Here is a 20,658-nt window from a genome sequence, read left to right as displayed (position 1 = left end):
TAATTAGAAAGCAACTCAGGTTGGAATAAAAACAAATTTTTTTTTTGGGTCATTGCTCAAAGAAATTTATTTATGTCTTATTTTAATATTGTTTTATGTGTTTGTATGATTAGGACATTCGTTTTTGTTTTTTTAAAATATATATTAGATTTATTAATAAAAAATAATATATTTAATTCGTAGTTATAATATGTCGATATAAATTTTTAAATACAGATGTAAAATTAAATCGATAAAAGCAATGAAGAAAATAATAAGATTATATAATTTTTTTGCTGTTAAAGTAAAAGAAGGATTTTGAAAAGATTCTATTTTTTTTTTACAATGGATAGTTAATCAATAAAAAACATTTCAAAGATCAAACAATTAAAATTAGAATTTTATAAGAGATAGCGACTACCCAGACAAAAACAAGAATAAAAGAGACAAAAATCAAGATATTATCAACACACAAATCATAAAAATAAATAACCACCAAATTACGAAAAAGACCAAAAATATATAATTTTATTAAATAAACAAAAAAAAAATTTAAAGATAAATATATTCAATAAAAAATTGTTAAATTAGAGATTCCAAATCAGATTGAATATTGAATATTCATAGGAAGTTGTGTAAGGCAAGCTCTGGGAAAGCACAATTTGAATTTCACTTGTGATACAGTTTCTAGTGGTCCAGGTTGAGTATGTCCAAGACTCCATGTCCTTTAAAAATACTAACTTGAGATTCCAAGGGTTATAGTTAGCAAGTGGGCTTTGTACATATAATTCAATGCTTAATTATTCACCTAGCATATAATATAATTAATGTAGCCATCCAAGTAAGAATTGTTCTTTTTAATTTTTAGTATTTGTTCTTTCTAAATTTTTCTCTCTTAACTTATAAAATATTGCATTAACTACGCATGCCATCTAATACTTGTTAATTAAGCATATCACCTAGGTAATGGTTCTCCCTAAAGTATGGCTTAAAATAAATGTTAGTTTATGAAATTGAATCAAGTATAATGGAATTTCGTTTGTGATTTGATGATGGATTATGAATTTTTTTGATTTAATGGATTATGAATTTGTATGCTTTTGTATACAATATTTTAAATTATTTTATATTTTAATATTTTTGTGATACCTTATTTCATAAAGTATAATAGTAATGTTGATTCATCATGATACTTTCAAGTTATGTGGATCCCTTATTTTTATGAGGATTAAATGTTTATTAAGGTGTTCCCATCAAGTTTGAGTGTTTGTGTATTTTGTGTGCATTTTCATAGTTTTATTCATTACTACATGTTTATATAAAAAAAATAAAAATTGAGGAATTGACCAATACTTTTCTGAAACATTTTTATTACAATATCAGGCCTCCTAATTATACCCTTAACTTCATGAATTACTTGCAAGAAAAATATGAGTCAATTAGAGGCTGTGTATTATGATTTCAAGCATTAGCTATTACCATCAATTATACTTTGGATCTTCATCAATTATACTTTAGATCATGATAAACTTCAAGGCACATATTTGGGTGGTTTGCTTCCACTTTTTAAGGACCAAGTCTATCACATGATTCACAATTCACTTACATAGTAGTGTACTACTATGTGTAAGCATGAACAAACTTTATTGAACAACTCTTTCATATCAACAATTTTTTTGTCTTCATTCGAAAAATAAGGATAGTAATCATGTATCTAATGATGATCATCTTACATACATCCAACTAAAGAAATTCATAAGCATATTTATTGTCTTCATTACATCAGAGGGTCCTCCACACATAGTATTAGAAACAACTCTTGAAGTGTAATATTTTTACTTTACCTCTAATTAAACCAATGCATAACACTAAGCTTGCACCATGAAAGTCAAAGTACTTGAAAGAAAGCAAGGTATGTGGAAATACTTCCTATAGTAACCTTAAATGAGAGTATTGTGCAATTTTAAGATCTTTGCAATCACGTAAAAGAGACACATATAAATAATAAATCACAACTTTAGGATTTACGTGGGGAAATCCCTTTCAAGAATAAAATCCCATGCTCTAAAAGTAGAACCACCTATTTATTCAACACAGCCACAATTATAAAATAGTCAAAGCTATGCTTCTTACAAAAGTATCACCAAAATATAATTTTGGAATGATTTTGATAACATAATGTCACATACAAATTAACCATACAAAACCACACCTCCAAGCATCAATAAATAGGCAAGGTTCAAATTGGAAAGAATGGTTTACTAAACCATTTACAAAGCCATAAGAGGTATAGTACCCAAAAGCATGGATCTAAATTCTAATACCTCTCTTCATTCATGGTCCTTCTAGCTATTTTTAATATAGTGCTTACTCTTATATTATCATAACCGTCATATTTGACCACCCAAACTCGAGCACACCAAATTGTTCTCATTCAACCCATTCAAAGATGTGTTATGACAAGTGTCCAAGCTTGTCATAGTGCTAGTCAAGATTCCAATGTAACCTCCCTCTTGTGCTCTTATGTGTCATAAGAATCTATCATGTGTAACTCTTGCTATGATCACCTCACACACACTATAATATATCAACCCATGTCCAAAGGATGCCACCTTATATGGGATGCATACCTCTCTATATGAGGATAAAATCCACAAAAGATGAATTTCATGTCATCTCCAAATGAGATGTCGACTCTCCCGCATAAAAATATGATACAAAAAGTATGAAAATAATAAATACATATAAAATTAATAAAATTTAAATTGGGAATGCAAGGTTAAGATGAATTATACTAACACATGAACGTTTTATAAATAGATGCATCGCATTTAAGCATGGGGTTCATTATCTCGTAGATAAAGAAGAGATAAATATTGATCATACCCGTATGCTTACAACCCCCTCACTTCATGAGGTTAATCATATAAAAGTAACAATGAGTGTTGAGAGATTGGTCGTATTCACCATGACATGCCCCTTATAGAGGATACACATGAAATACAAGAGAAACCAACTAATGTGCAAATATTTTTTTACTAAAGGAACATGAGTTCAAGAGACACGTGACATAAGAAGCAAATATTATAGAATAAAATGTAAGAACCGATGATCATATTGATGATTTTTGGATGAGCATGATGATGGTAATCTTCCTAGACTTGTTTGCTAATTCATGGGCTTCTTTATAGACTATATACCCATAACTCTTGCTTGTACATTGGTTCTTTTTTATGCCTCATCTATTGAACCGACACATGTATCTTATCTCATACTTTTGCTTTCCCTGATTGGGGGACATTCTCCTTTTTACTTGACATGTTTACTTTTATGTTTGTTTACATCTCCCTTAGTTATTACTATATCATTGCATGTCCTACATATTTTAATGTTTTCTCATTCCCACCATATTGATTTCTCATTTTTTCTTTATTGCTTCTTCCTCTTGTATGCATCCTTATGATTATCCCTACCATGATCTTTTCCTACTTTTCCCCCCCATGATTATCTACTTTAGCCCCTAGGTCAATTCTACATAACATGGATATGATGTGTACCCACATATCCAATGTAGTCAAGTGTGTGTCTCCTAATTAACTCATCTGACAATATGTTTTTATTAATAAGGGCTGGTGGTATTTAGAATTACCTTGGTGAAGTCATCAAATCATAAGGGAAAAGTTTTTCTGAGTTGACTACCTTGATTGAATCAACTTTATAGTCATGTAAGATCGAAGACATCAATCTTCAACAATATAGATTATCTAGACAACTTTGATGTAGATTAGCTTCCTTTTAGTTCTCTAAATCAAAATATTTTTAAAATGCTTCTTCTTTATAATGCATTATATTTTCCCATGACAAATTGATCGTAAATTAATGCGCATTAAATGCATTTAATTACTAAAACATAGCAAGTGATCACACAAACACATCAAGTTAGCTTATTACAACTAGTAGAATAGGTAGGAGTGGAAATAGATTTGAAAATTAATTTTTTAAACATTTTGGTCAATTTATCTTGTTGTCAAATTAACCCTACAAACTATGGGATTGAACTAGGATAGAAAGGTCCTAATATCGAAGTGGAGAAGGGACACATGGGAATGGGTACAAGGATAAGTGTAATTAATGGCTAAAGTGTGAGAATATATGTGGATATAGATACAATAAAGTTAGATGAATAGGAGTGACTATAAATGGGAAAGGATCATAGATTGAGGAATGAAACTAATTTTTCATAAGAGTGCACCATTTATCAATATATTAGTGTATTAAGTCAATCTATCATAATGGACCTGAAACTAAATTAAAACCAACATAGTTATGTAAATTTTACCATTATATTTCCCCCCCGCTTTGAGGTGAACCATATAATAAACATGTATCTTAAAATTAGTGTGCACTCATAAACATGCATGTAAAGTATGTATTCAAGCATAAAAATGTTGAGTTCTACGTGAAGCAATGGACTCCCTCTAGATCTCATTTTATGTGTTATCCTTTGGAACGTGTGCTCCATGAAAGCCTACAAAATATAAAAAATATATACAATGAGTAGCTTATTTAATGCAAGTAAACATAAAAATAACTACAAATTGAAAATGTTGCTAATAATCATTAAAGTGGAGAGGGTGGGGTTCAAAAAAAATTACTTGTATGAAAAGTGACATGACATGCTAAGTGTTTCCATGTTAAATTTGATAATTCAAATCATCTAGACATGATGATGCTTCTATATTAAATACTCATATTTGTATTTAATATCATCCAAAGGATTGTTATTGAAAAGATATGTCCCCTATGTTACTAGAGTACATTTCTTTTGTAGAAATTGATAGGTTATGCACCCTAATAACATTAAAATGGGTCTTAAGAGCTTCATGACGTTGTTTTGGACGACATTTTACAGAACATGGCTAATACTCTGGTGGGAAAATTCTTCTCCCTGTGCCCCACGGTGGAGATGGTCAGAAAATGGGTCAAGGACAAATGGAAACTGAAAGGGAGTGTTTATGTTAGTGCCATGCCTGGAGCCCTCTTCCTCTTCAAATTCACTGTTGAGGAGGATGTTGCTCTTGTCCTCTCTGGATGTTGGTCCTATGGTCGAAACAACCTTTCCCTCTATCATTGGAAGGTTGGCTTTGACCCAGCGGCTGACTTGTTGAAAACTGCTCCGGTATGGGTTCGGCTCTCGGGGCTTCCCCTTGAATACTGGGATGAGTCCATATTTAAATGGATTGGGAACTCCTTTGGTCATTTTGTTGGTGTTGATGATATCACTAGAACCAAATTGCGCCTGTTCTATGCTTGTTTCTGTGTTCAACCTACTGTGAGCACGAATCTCCCCAACTTTATAACCCTCAAATCCAGGCTTGGTAGCTAGACTCAAGCCCTATTTTATGAAAAAGCCACCCTCTTCTGCCAAAAATGCCGCAAATCTGGGCATGCTATTTTCCAATGCAAGGCTCTGGCCCCCCTGCCCCTCAAGCTTAAGGACCCGGCCCTAGTTGAAGACCCTATGCCAAATGCTCCTATTATTCATCAAGACCTGATTGTGGGGCTCATTGTGACTCCTACTCTTGGCTCGGACCTTCCTCCCTTAGCAGTCGAGGACCCAATTATGGAAGAATACCCCTTTGTTGAGATTATTAACAACCTTCTCAAACCTCCTGCAAAGAATGTGGAGGAAGCCTCTAATTCGGCCCTAAAGGAACAATGCATCTCCCCGATGGTCATCTCGGTTTCACTGGTTGATCAACTAGAAGATAGTGAGATTGCGAGGGACCCCTCTCTCAGCTCGGAGATAGCTTGCTCCTCGTTGGTGTTTCCCACCCAGAACTAGGGAATCCTCTCACCCGTATGCTCACAACCCCCTCACTTCATGAGGTTAATCATATGATAGTAACAATGAGTGTTGAGAGATTGGTCATGTTCACCACGACATGCCCCTTATAGAGGACACACATGAAATACAAGAGAAACCAGCTAATGTGCAAATAGCTTTTTAACAAAGGAACATGAGTTCAAGAGACACATGACATAAAAAGCAAATAGTATAGAATAAAATGTAAGAACCAATGATCATATTGATGATTTTTGGATGAGCATGATGATGGTAATCTTCCTAGACTTGTTTGCTAATTCATGAGCTTCTTTATAGACTATATACCCATATCTCTTGCTTGTACATTGGTTCTTTTTTATGACTCATCTATCGAACCGACACATGTATCTTATCTCATACTTTTGCTTTCCCTGATTGGGGGACATTCTCCTTTTTACTTGGCATGTTTACTTTTATGTTTGTTTACATCTCCCTTAGTTATTACTATATCATTGCATGTCCTACCTATTTTAATGTTTTCTCATTTTTGTTTATTGCTTCTTCCTCTTGTATACATCCTTATGCTTATCCCTACCATGATCTTTTCCTACTTTTTTCCCCCATGATTATCTACTTCAGCCCCTCAGTCAATTCTACATGGCATGGATATGATGTGTACCCACATATCTAATGTAGTCAAGTGTGTGTCTCCTAATTAATTCATCTGATAATATTTTTTTATTAATAAGGGTTGATGGTGTTTAGAATTACCTTGGTGAAGTCATCAAATCGCAAGGGAAAAGTTTTCCTGAGTTGACTACCTTGATTGAATCAACTTTATAGTCATGTAAGATTGAATACATCAATCTTCAACAATATAGATTATCTAGACAACTTTGATGTAGATTAGCTTCCTTTTAGTTCTCTAAATCAAAATATTTTTAAAATGCTTCTTCTTTATAATGCATTATATTTTCCCATGATAAATTGATCATAAATTAATGCACGTTAAATGCACTTAATTACTAAAACATAGCAAGTGATCACACAAACACATCAAGTTAGCTAATTATAACTAGTAGAATAGGTAGGAGCAAAAATAGATTTGAAATTTGATTTTTTAAACATTTTGGTCAATTTATCATGTTGTCAAATTAACCCTACAAACTATGGGATTGAACTAGGATGGAAAGGTCCTAATATCGAAGTGGAGAAGGGACACATGGGAATGGGTGCAAGGATAAGTGTAAGTAATGGCTAAAGTATGAGAATATATGTGGATATAGATACAATAAAGTTAGATGAATAGGAGTGACTATAAATGGGAAAGGATCATAGGTTGAGGAATGAAACTAATTTTTCATAAGAGTGCACCATTTATCAATATATTGTTGTATTAAGTCAATATGTCGTAATGGACCTGAAACTAAATTAAAACCAACATGGTTATGTAAAATTTACCATTATATTTCCCCCCCCACTTTGAGGTGAAGCATATAATAAACATGTATCTTAAAATTAGTGTGCACTCGTAAACATGCATGTAAAGTATGTATTCGAGCATAAAAATATTGAGTTCTACGTGAAGCAATGGACTCCCACTAGATCTCATTTTATGTGTTATCCTTTGGAACGTGTGCTCCATGAAAGCCTACAAAATATAAAAAATATATACAATGAGTAGCTTATTTAATGCAAGTAAACATAAAAATAACTACAAATTGAAAATATTGCTAATAATCATTAAAGTGGAGAGAGTGGGGTTAGAAAAAAATTACTTGTATGAAAAGTGACATGACATACTAAGTGTTACCATGTTAAATTTGATAATTCAAATCATCTAGGCATGATGATGCTTCTATATTAAATACTCATATTTGTATTTAATATCATTCAAAGGATTGTTATTGACAAGATATATCCCCTATGTTACTAGAGTACATTTATTTTTTTGAGATTGATAGGTTATGCACCCTAATAACATTAAAAGGGAGTAAAGAATTATATGGAGAGAGTGTGAGCAGGAGGAAGAGGTGGAACCCTAGGCAATGGCGGTGTTAGGGTTGGAGCAGATTGTGAAGGTGATGAGAGTGCAGGAGATGGAGATGATAAAGACAAGGATGGTGCCATGGTTGGTTCCTTGGCAGGTTTGCCCTCTATTCAATCTCATGCAACTATTTGGTGGATTTGGAGGGCTTTGTGTGGGAGAAATTAGAGTAGGGGATTCTCTAGGGTTTGTTGCAAAGGGATTGTGTAATTTTATGTGGTTGGTGAGGAGTTGTTAGATCCCTGGGTGCCTTCTAAACGTATGGTGGGTGCTACTCTATTGTTTGAGCTTCCATTAGTCAAACTTATTTTTTGTGATGAAGGTCCTTTCTACCTTCAAGATTTATTTTTCTTGCCCTTGTTTTCTACAAGGCAGGGCTTTGATAGCCCAAATATGGACTATATCCTCTTTTGTGCATGATGCTTGTTAGCCTTTTTGTCTTTAGTATTGCCCTTTTTGGTGGGTGGAACTGTTGACCCTCTATTCGTGTATAGAGGATCATCTACCTTGGAGGTCCCCCTCTTTTTGTGATATTTGTGTTGTGGCTTGTTACTCTGCTAGGGTTCTCTATGTTGTTTTTGTCTATATTTTGGTTCTTTTGAGCATTTGGGTGGGAGCTTCTAATGCAATTTTCTCATAAGTTCTTCATTTTTACCCTTGGTCAATTTCTCTTTCCTCACAAAGGTAGATCTAGTTTGGACGGTGTTTTTGTTTGAAATATTTGTTGGGCCTTCTTTCTTGGGGCTCTTATATGAAGGGGATTTTGTACCCTTCTCCTTGTTTCTTCTCTTAAGCTTTCCTCCATAGATGGGTTTTCTCTTTTGGGTAAGGCTAATTTTGCCAATTTGAATCAATTGGATGTGGTTGCTCTATCAATTTTTTAAGATGGTTTTGATAGAGTGTTTAGCTTTTTGGGTTCATTTGTTTAGTAGGGGCTACTAATGTTGGGGTATCCTAGGATGCTTTCTTGGTCTTCGACCTCTATGAAATTTGGATTTCTCTAACCCTCTCTGGGGGCTTGTTTTTAGGACAGATCTTTGTTCCCTATTTGTCTATGGTGTATCTTTCCTCTAGTCAAGCTATTGATGCTAGAGATTGCACTACTATCTTCTTTGTTGATATGGGCTTTGTGAAGGATGGCTCACCCATGCCTTCATTTGGGGAGGGATCTATTCATGTCATGTTGCTAGTGATGGTGGGGGTTCCCTCTCTTTATTGGTGGATTGTGTATGGGCACTTTAGTGTCTATGATCATGGTCCCTACCCCTAATACTTTTATAAAGGAGTCTCTTGTGGGTTGGTGTGGTTCTATTGGTGTTGCTAGTTTCTAAAGGTTATCTTAGTTGGATTCCCTTCATGGTGTTGTGGTTGTGATAAAGGGTCTTTTATTGCCCTTCCTCTTAATCCTCCTCTTGTGGCTCCTATAGAGGTGGAGTTATTGCTTGGAGGAGTGGATGGAACCTTGCATGTACATCTCAATTTTTTTCCTTGGCTATTGTTGAGGATTCTGTTGTGGCTCTTGTTATAATTGATCCTATAGAGGTGGTGTTAGAAGAAAAGTTTACTTGGGTATTTCTTCAATGTGGGATGGCTCAAAATGGAAGATAGGTCAATGGCTTGTGGGTGTAGATTTTTTGGCTCAAAATGGATTTTTCTACTATTGTTGATCCTATTGAAGTGGTTCCAGTTGTAGAGTTCATCGAGGTCTATCTCTGTGTTTGATGGACAAGGCAGAAAGGTTTGGCAATCTTGTTCTGGTGGTTGCAATCTTTGTTCTAGTATGGTGCCACCCAAGTTGTTCATCTGAATGCTCCTTTTGAGGAGTAGAGTGATTGTTTGCCAAAATTATTACTGTTGCCTTCTATTGAGGTGGAGACAATTTTGGGGGTACTTGGGGTCTCTTAGAGAGAAGGGAGTTAGCCCTCTCTCAATTTTAGTCCAAGGTAAGTGCACAAAGATGGTGTGTAGAAAAGTGGACACACCTAAAAAAACTTGTAAAAATAGGCACCACGATCGCGAGTACTAAATATTCATATCACCCCATACGCGTTGTTAGGCTTTAAAAATGTTTAGCAGACCAGGGAACTAATAGTCCCAATACCCCATATGTGCTTTTTGTAGTAAAGAAAATGTGAAGGAAAATGGAGGGAGGGAGAGCGAGAGAGGCAGGGTGAGGGAGAGAGAAAGAGAGGGAGAGTGAGGGGGAGAGAGGGAGAGGGAGAGGGAGGGAGAGCTAGAATGGAAAAGAGATGGAAGAGAGAGAGAGAGAGAGAGAGAGAGAGAGAGAGAGAGAGAGAGAGAGAGAGAGAGAGAGAGAGAGAGAGAGAGGGGGGGGGAGAGAGAGGGTGGAAAAGGAAAGGAGGGAGAGAGAGAGAGATTAAAGTTTAATTATCATTAATTAGATATATATACACACATTATTTAAATAACTCTTATTTATTTGACATGATTGCAAAATGTGAGAATATTTATTTGACGTGACTACAAAAATGTGAGAATATGGAAAAGGAAGGGAGGGAGAGGGTGGAAAAGGGAGAGAGAGAGAGAGAGAGAGAGAGAGAGAGAGAGAGAGAGAGAGAGGTATGGAGGAAGGGAGAGTGGGGGAGCATGTTGGTTTGTTATTCTTTTAAGTAGTATTGGTGCTGCTTTTTATATTGTAATAATGGTTCATCTTGCCACCTTAGGATACTGTATGAACCCTTAGGATGTCATATACTCCTAAAGGGTCATGTGGTGTTATGTGGGGCCATACAATGTCCTATGACCCCTTAGGACACCATATGACCCCTTAGATGTTGTTATGGGTCATGTAATGTGTCCTTAAGGGTCATATTGTGTCCTACCACCCTTTAAGACACCATATGGTGTCGTTATGGGTCGTATGGTGTTCTAAGGGATCATATGGTGTCCTATGACCCCTTGGGTGTTGAATTTTGTAAGCAGTATTGGCACTACTTTTTATATTGTAGTAATGGTTCATCTTGCCACCTCAGGACACTGTATGACCCCTTAGGACATCATATGCTCCTAAAGGGTCATGTTGTGTTATGTGGGGTCTAGAGAGAGAGAGAGAGAGAGACCTCGGGACACCGTATGACCCCTTAGGACATCATATGCTCCTAAAGGGTCATGTTGTGTTATGTGGAGAGAGAGAGAGAGAGAGAGAGAGAGAGAGAGAGAGAGAGAGAGAGAGAGAGAGAGAGAGAGAGAGAGAGAGAGAGAGAGAGAGAGAGAGAGAGAGAGAGAGAGAGATGGGGGAGGAAGGGACAAAGGGAGAGAGAGGGAAAGAAAAGGGAGGGAGGGAGATGGGGGGAGAGGAAGACATGTCACATGATGTCATTAGGGGTTACGTGGGGTCCTAATTGACCCACACATATGTTACAACACCATATGACCCCTTAATACACCATTTGACCCCTTGAGATATCATACATGGTTCGAAGAGGTCATTAGGTGTTATGTGGGGTCCAGAGAGAGAGAGAGAGAGAGAGGAATATAATACATTACAATAAGATATCAAAAGATAATATATATCAACATACATACATACATACACATATACACATAAAATATCAAAAGGCAATACACATACATACACACATATGTGTGTGTATATATACATAATATATTATATATTATATATTATATATTATTATATAATATATAATATATATATTATATATTATATATATACATTATATATACATATATACATGAAATGTCATATTTTACATATTATACATGTATACATATATGTATGCACACACCCACATTGTAAACATAGGCAGACGCGCATATGCACTGTTTCTAGCTTTAACACCGCGTACACGCTTCTTATTGCAAAGAAAGATCGTACGCGGTTTTGTTTAAAAAGTGCCCCATATGCGTTGTTTATAGTACAGGGAGCCCACACATGCTTTTGACTTTTTAGGCTTGTGAATAGGTCTAGATGACAAAGTTGCAGGTTGGAAGTTTGATTTCCCTCCATTTCCCTCCTTTTCGATGTGTTTTGTTTTATCAATTTGGTTTCTCGACTTTGTCATCATCAAGTTTACACTTCATCAAGTGGGTATTTCTAAAATTGCCACCATATTTTCACCCATCTTCTGAGCTTTCTAATCATATAATTTGTTTTAAATTTGAACAATAACATTATTATTGAATTTCTTTTACCAGTTTCTCCATAGTTCTCAAAGACATACGTGTACCATTTTTTTAATAACTTTTAATCTACTTATCCAAATTTTAAAAAAATTATATATTATTGTAGTGCACTTGATTATGTACAATTTAAAAAAATAAAATTATATTTTCGATTATTTTGGTGCAAGTTATGCTTCACGCACGAACAGGTACCTGATTTTCAGGATGTGCTCGATTGGAAAAATCATAAAAAAAATACTCAACAAAAAATTACAAAAAAATACACAACTCAAAGTTCTCACTCTTAGCTATCTTTTTGCCAAAGGATTTGTCAAAATACTAAATCTAACTATGACTTTTTTGATGTGCACGTCAGACACTATGTTATGTTTTTCAGAAAAAATCATGGTTTGTTTTTCATGTGCGAAGGATTTGACCCCCTTAATATTATCCAATTTTGAAAAAAAATAGTAGTTTGGAAACTAAATTTAGAGTACTACAATCTTTGTTCTTTGAGTATCTTCATATCTTGAGTTGATGGCTCTCAACTTTCTCCTACAAGTTCAGGTTTACCTGATTTCATAAAAATAAAAATAAAAAAGTGTCCACTTATACCCCCCTTTTTGCACAACATCTTGGTGCAATTACCCTCCAACCTAATGATGTTCTTGGTTTGGGCTTGGTGTAAATTCATCTAACTCTTGGTGTGAATTGTTAATTCTTTTTTGTAAGTGGTCTTTTGGCCTCTGTGTTGTAAGTGACATGTTATGGTCTCAATGTTGCAAGTGGCATGTTTTGGCCTATTTGTAAGTGGCATGTTTGGCCTTCTTTCTTAGCCTTTGTGGTTTGGGTTTGTACCTTGTTTCGTTGCTTCAATAGTCTCTAACATGTGTTGTTGGTGGCTTGTTTGGCCAGTGTGATATTAATGGCCTATTGGCTTGTTTGTGAGTGGCCTTTTTTGGCTTACTTTCTTGGCCATTGGGACCATTGTAATAGGGTCAACACCCTTATTTTGTTGCTTATTGTATGCAAAAAATTGTGCTAAATAAAATGATTGAAAATATTAAACTAACAACCTAAGAAATCACAAAATTCAACCACACTCACAATAAGGACAATTGAGAAGGGAAACTAGATAAACAAAAAAAATTGTGATTAGAATGCAAACTCTAGATTTATCCTTTGATTTGGTAGTCCTCTAATTTGATGTATGCTCGATCTAAGTTTCCAAGGGTGTTAGATGTGCTCCATGATGATGAATTATGCAAATTTATCTCAAAATGTGGATGCAAAATGATTGGATGTGAGTATACAAACTGACATGGTAACGATGTGAATGCAAAAGAGTGGATGATTTGTAAAGAAAAGTGAGAGGATTAAATATGCAAGAGTGGAGAGGAGAAGAAGCTTAGAAAATTGACAGTTGTCCTCAAAGAGGAAAAGTGGCAATCCTCAAAATACCCAAGTGGAATGAGATTCCACACAAGTGGCCAAGCCGAAGAGCACAAGTGGAAGGTAAGCCACTTGTTTATTTTAAGAGAGAGAGACCCAAAAATGAAGATTTTTTTTCCCAAAATTAGGAAATTAGAATTGTGCACAAATGTGAGGGGGAGATTAGAAGAGATAAGATTGATTTGAAGGGACAGGGTTGGTTAGAACCCTTGGGTTAGTTAGTGTGTTAGGTTAGAGGAAATGTTAGATGGGGGGTTAAGTTAGGAGACACATGGGGAAATACTGGAAAAAAGGAAGAAAAGGACAAGAAATAAATTAAATAACCAAATTATGTATTTGATTTATTTAATAGAAGGGATCAAATTTTAATCAATTAAATGATTTATGATTGCCAAGTAATTAATTAAAAGGGGATTATAGCATAATTAATAAAGTTAATTAGCTAGAAGGAGGGAACACTAATTAATTAAATAATGTGTAATTATTTAATTTAAAAGCGTTAGGATAGCTAAATTAAATTAATTAGATTAATCAAATTTAAGTGTCTACATTTTGTCCTACTTTGCAGTGGCGCTAGAATAGCGTTGGTCCAAAGAAAATGAGACACTGATGATTGGAAGAAAAAAGGCATGAAAGGAAGTGAAAAGATGCCCCAAATTGAACTGACAACGAATGAAGAATGAGTTAGTAATGCTCACTCAAGAGGGTGCATGGGAAATGGAGACCTGAGCAGTATCTCGAAAGAAAGGTTGCCCCAGTAGATGGGAAGAAAGGCAACAAGAAACGAAATTGATAGGCGAAGATGACACTCAAAATGGAGTCCGCAGGAAGAAATGGGAAGAAAAATGATCCTGAAGGGATAAAGATGATGAAAAATAGGGCTTTAGAAGTCCCTATATTAGCAAATTTGAAAAATTACTATTCACTTTGACCACGCGCAAGAGAGAAATAGGAGAGAATTGAGATCCCTTAGATTTCCTTTGAGCATTCTAGAGCTTTGAGAGCAGTGGACGAGATGACAATGAGGGAGGCTTTGAGGCACTGCGTGGATATGGTAGTGAGTGTCAGGCATCATTGATGGCCAGATGGCTAGGTGGGTCCGAAAAATTGGGATCTCACATGTCATTTTTTGCATTTACGAGCCTTAAAAGTAGGAAAAACAACATTCCCACAGGTTCGTGTCCTGTGGGAATGCACGTCAAAGCGGTGGGAACATGTTCCCATCATTCACATGAGGAAGCAAGTTGGGGTAGGTTAGGCTAGGATAGCAGGAAAACCGAGAACGCATTCCCACAACATCGGGGATGCGTAAGATAATAGTGGGAGTGCGCTCCTGCAGTCCAAGAACTAGTGGGATCACATTCCCACAGGCTAGGGTAGAGGTAAAAAGGGCAAGGATCGGGTTCACGTTCTTGCCTTGTAAAGAGTGCGGGGAATTATGGTGGGAACACGTTCTTGTGGGCTGAAGATCGATGGGATCGCATTCTCGCAGGCTTGGAAAGGGAAAATGGCGGGAACGCTAAAGAATAGAGGAAAAGAAAGGGGAACATGGCCAAGGGGAAATTAATAGATAGGTTAGAAGGGGCAACATGATGATTTGTCGGGAGAGGTGATTGGCGGTACTGGGAGTGGCTGATTAGTTTGGACCTGCCAAGTGGGTGAGGATAGATGCCATTGGACTGGGATATCTAGCACAGATACCCCACATGAGTTCCCAAATGACAACGCAAGATTTGTAGGAGGCATACCCTTATAAAATTTATATATTATTTTAATATAAGTTCATAAAACCTTATGCATATTATATAATTTATAAATCATATACCTTATAAATATCTAGTAACCTAATAAACTATTATATTATTAATTATTTAAAAATAAGGCTTCAACCCTTAGCTCGAACATTGGTAGGGTTATGCCAAGGCTTTCAATTCTTCCCATGTAGGTCCAAGGTTCAACTCTTGTCAGCTAGGTATATGTGGTGGCTAGGTTGTTTAAACCTGCTCAGTCGTCCATCGAGATATTCTCACCTCAACTCACCCCCTCTACACCCCAAGGTGTGGTTGTGTCATTGGGTTATCTTATGATATCAATTTTTTTTTTTATAAATGATAGTTTTAAATAGGTGTGACCTCTTCAAGTATTTTTCACCTTTTCTCCTTTATTTAAGTATATTTTCTCTCATTAAGAGGAATGAAAAATTTGAGATTGAAATTTATCACCATGAAAAAGAAAAAATAATTGGCCATGTAGAAGTAGGAAGTGCTATATTTAGATTCAATCTTTATATATATAGAGATAATTTTGTAAGTGTTTTATAATGGAATGATGCTTTATGTGATTTTTTATCCAAAAGAATTTGCCCCACATATTTATTGTGTATGTTGAGTTTGTGTATCTTGTAACTCTTAATCTATTTATGTTGTAGCTATCTAATAATTATAAATAAATTATCAAGTGTCTTTGAAATTATAATTTTGAAATTTATACTAAGACTAAAGAAATGCGCAAAATCATATCAATGCCTATTGTTGTCCTCAATTTGAATTTTCAAAAATGTGACAACCCCTACAAATTTTTGTTTAAAATGCATCATTTTTTTCTCCAAGGCACGTTTTACAAGCTGGAAAACTCACATTTGTTAGTGTCAAATCATCAAGGGGTGTTTTTGCCATCATTTTCCAAGTTTTGGTAAGTTTTGGCCTTCATTTTCCTAGCTTTCTGTGCAATTTCGGGTTTCAGAGCAGTCACTGCAAGTTGGAGATTTTACTCTTAAGGAACACTTTTGGAGGCAAAATTCTTGCTCCTTTCTTAACTGGACCAATCTTTGGTTCATCCTTGATCCATGTTTCAAATTTCATCGCGTTTCGAGTTCGTTTGCTATGTCTTTCCTTCAAATTCAGGTTTTTTCCTCCTGATTGTAAGTGGGAATTTTTCCTTCTTTTGCAAGTTGGGAGTTTTCTTTTGTTTTTGTGTTGTAGGGGTTTTTTTCAAGTAATTACAAGTGAACTTTATAAAAGACTTGTAACTTGTAACTTGCTTTTTATTTCTCTATTCCCCTTTTTGTCTTTTAAGTTGTTTGTAGGAACTTTTTGGACAAACTGCAAGTGAATTTAAATTACAAGTTTAATGAGAACTTGTAAGTTCTCATAAAAGTTCCTACTTTGTGCTTTTAAGTTGTAATAGGGATTTTATTTCCCTATGCCAAGTCTTTATGAGTCTTTATGTTTTTAAGTTGTAATAGGGATTTTATTTCCCTATTACAAGTTTTTATGTTTTATTGTTTTAGTTGTAATAGGGATTTTATTTCCTTATTAGAAGTTGTTTTGTTCTTTCTTTTTTGTGTTTTTTTCTCTTAGAAACCCGATTTTGCCCAAGGAAGAGAAAAGTGAAGTAATTAAAACTTGCAATGGGGTTTCTAAAACCCCATTGCATCTTTTTTGAAGGCATTTACTACTTGTATTTGCAAATGAAGAACCCAACCTGCATTCTTGCTCTCAAAAACCCGATTTTTATGGCTTTGAATCTGATTTTCTAGATGAAGGGTGTTGAATGGAGACGTGAGACATTTTTACTCTATATTTGTTGGTTATAGAGCCACATTTTCCCTCCTTGTTAGGCATTTTTGGCTTTCCCTTGGCCATGTTTTTCCTCCATAGTGGGGCGTATTTCCTCCTCTCTCTTGCGTGGAGTTTGAATACGTCTTTCTTTCCTCTTTTCATGCCAATTTTGGTGCAAGAAGTTTGTGTTCGGTTTTGATTCAGATTCAACAAGGTTTCCAACATTTTTTCCTTCATCTTCTATTTATAGAGCTGATTGGTTCTTTCAGAGTTTATTCATCTTTTTCAAGGGCATCTTGATCAAGCAAGGTACGTTTCATTTTTAGTTTTGTGTTTGATTTCTTTTATTTTTTTTTAAATTTCTTGGTTGATCATGCTTTGTTTGTGTTTTGCTCTTTTTTTCAATTCGGGTTTGTGAAATTTCTTCCCATTTTGCTAAAATCTTGAATGCAATTTGGAGATTGCATTGTTTTTCCCCTTTCTATTTTTTCCATCTACTTGCATTCGGGTTTCTAAAATCTGATTGCAAGTAAGTTGGAAATACTAGTTTTTCCCCTTTGGTAGAAAAGACTTAACACTCTTTTTGCAAAAACTTGCAATAGTAATTGTTGTAATGAAGCCTATTCATTCAAAATCGGGTTTTATAAACCTGATTACAAGGTAAAAGCTTTTCCCATTTTACATGTGGTCAAGATGGAAATATTCTTCAAAATTCCATTCATGGTCATCCACGGTTACTATCCATGGCCATTCAATTAATTCCTTCCGTCATTCCCTCATGTCAAAATCCCTCTTCCCACCATTTCATCCATTCATTTCACACCTTCATTCATTTTTCCCATTTAAAGTCTACTTGTAGTTAGAATTAAAAAACCCAAAATTGATCCAAAATGCACTCAAAAACACTTGAAAATGAGTCTTAAAGGTCCAATTACAAATGTAAACTTGTAGTTACCCATTACACATATGAAGTTGCATGTTTGTTCTCCACAATTGCAAGTTAATGCTCTTGTTTTTCACACATGTAATGCAGTTTCTAGAACCCGAAACTCACTTGTGAGCCTTTTTTTGCATCAATTTATCCTTTTCCTCTGTTAGTCTTGTTTGCACACACGACCTACCAAATCAATGGATTAAGGTATGGGCCTTATTTTGCAAGCAAATTCCAAGATTGGAGGATGATACAAAGAGAGAACAATAACATGACGGAGCCACACAAGGAGATGGATAAGTGATAGGAATGGTTGAGAGCATAGAATGCTTTCAAGGTAGAGATAGGCTTCTTACTTCAGCCTTGCAAAGAACTTCTCTCCTGAAAAGCTAGTACTACCCCAAGCAAGGAGATACGATTGAAGTTCGTTGGCCAAGTACATAAAGATAATTAAGGATGCAAATTATTGTTTCGATTTGAGATGATCTTCATCAATCCTGAATACTTTAAGTTCTAGCATCCAGAAGTAGCATGAAGTTTATCACAGACAAAGGATGATGCAGTTAGAGTCGTGTCTTAGGACGCATAGAATAGTTTCAATTATGCACTTGTAATTTTGTTTTGACAAGTTACATGTAAAAATAAAAAAGTTTTGAAATTGCAAGTGTCACTTTCACTTGCACTTTTGTAAAATTAATTACATGTAAGGCAACTACAAGTTGAGTTAGATTAGGACTGTAGTTGGAATAAATGGTGGTTGAGAGAATTTCTCAATTTAGTTAGGATCCTCCCACCTTTTTCTCAAGGCTCCTCTCCTATAAATAATTGAGGGATCTATTGTAATTTTTATCTTTTGGCAATGCAACAAGACTCTGCCAATTTGTATGTACACTCTAAGACTTTGAGCTTAGTTGTAAATCAGATTGTAGTCAATTAAAAGAGGCAAATCACTTTCAAACTTTGTGTTGATTCAAGGTGTTATGTGATGACATTTTCTAGAGATTGATTGTGAGTTTTGAGGTGTTATACAAGAGGGATTCAAGCTCAATCTTGCAGACTTTGAGCTGCTTATTGTGTTTGGAGTTTTAGATTGATTTTAAGATTTGATACTGCAAACTTTGAGTTGCTCCTCACATTTGAAACTATTGTAGGACACTCAAGAAAAGGGTGTAACTTCTAGACTTTGTGTTGCTTTTATTTTCTATATTTGTGCATAAGAGGTGCATCATGTAGTTAGACTTTGAATTGCTACATACTATGCTTAGTGTAACTAGGAAAAATGGAATGCATCAAAGCAATAAATATTAGCTAACCACAAAGCTAAATTGCAATGAAATAAAATCCTATTACAATCAATAGAAGAATTGAAAATAAGACATTCAAAATAAATGAAAAATCATCACCAATGTCTCTTTCAATTGACCTCCATTGTCCTTCTTTCTCCTTCAAATTATCTTGTTTGTGGATCTCACCTACGAGTGCAAGAGCAAAGTATGAAAGCAAGCAAGATGACAAGATGAAAATTGCAGCATAAGGATACTAGAAGCGTGGTTGATTGATTGAAAATGTGATTGATTCTGAAAATGTGATTGATTCCCCCTTTCATTGAAGAAAATCATCCAATTTATAGACAAATTGGAGAGAGGACAAGATTAGCATGAAGAGATTTGAAAGAAAATTCAAATCAAGAATGGCAAAATTATGACAAATGACAATTTGCTATGCAAGGAGTATGACAAATTATGACAAGTTGCTATGCAAAATGCATGACAAATTATGACAAATTATGGCAAGTGGAAGCATAAACATAGGAGAAAATGAGGGAATGAAATTAGGGGAAATATTAGAAAAATTAAAGAAAATGGGAGAAATAGAAATTAGGAATTAGGAGAAATTAGCAAATTAGAAAATTGAGGAAAAAGATGAAATAGAAATTAGGTGAATTAATTAATAGGTTTTCATCCATTAATTAATTCATGAAAGAGACCTAGGACTAAATAAATAGATTTATTTAACCCACAAAGAAGAAGAAAAGGATTAAATGAACAAATCATAAAACCCTAGAAATAAGAGGACAAGGAATTAGGTCAAGACAACAAGAAATTAATGTAGGTTCGATCGTGATTCTAATTGGCAAAGGACCAATGTTGATAAATGATTGAGATTGGTTGACAAAAATCAATGACAAATTAACCAAGATTGACAAGGAGATCAAATTGATAGGCGCCAATTGACGAGGAACAATGACTAATTGATCCAAATTGACATGATTGAAAAGGACAAGGATCGATGACGAATCGATCGCAAAATGACAAGATTGACAAGAGGACAAAACCCTAATTCTATCATCGATTAGGATTGACGATGTCCAAAATGATGATAAATGAGCACGCACCATGATGCGACAAGATAAGATTGACCAAAATCATGATTGAAGATTGCTATCGACAAGACCTAATTCAAAAGCGAGAAAAATGAGGAATGCAGAAGAAGGACTCGATGCTCGCAAATGATAAAGACCAAGTGCGCAACATAGAAGAATTGTTAATGCAACGCAAGAACCCTAAAATAAGGCAATGCACAAATGTTAAAGTATGACTCTACAAGCGTTGACCATTTTTAGATGTCTACACTTAGTTACTAGACAATCATCTACAAAGGTTGATAGGACAATAGAAGTGCTAAAGACTTTGTGCTTTCATTTATGTTTTCCTGTCCC

This window comes from Cryptomeria japonica, chromosome 2, assembly GCF_030272615.1.
Source record: "Cryptomeria japonica chromosome 2, Sugi_1.0, whole genome shotgun sequence".
Taxonomy (NCBI): Eukaryota; Viridiplantae; Streptophyta; class Pinopsida; order Cupressales; family Cupressaceae; genus Cryptomeria; species Cryptomeria japonica.
Note: the sequence above shows the minus strand (reverse complement) of the source record.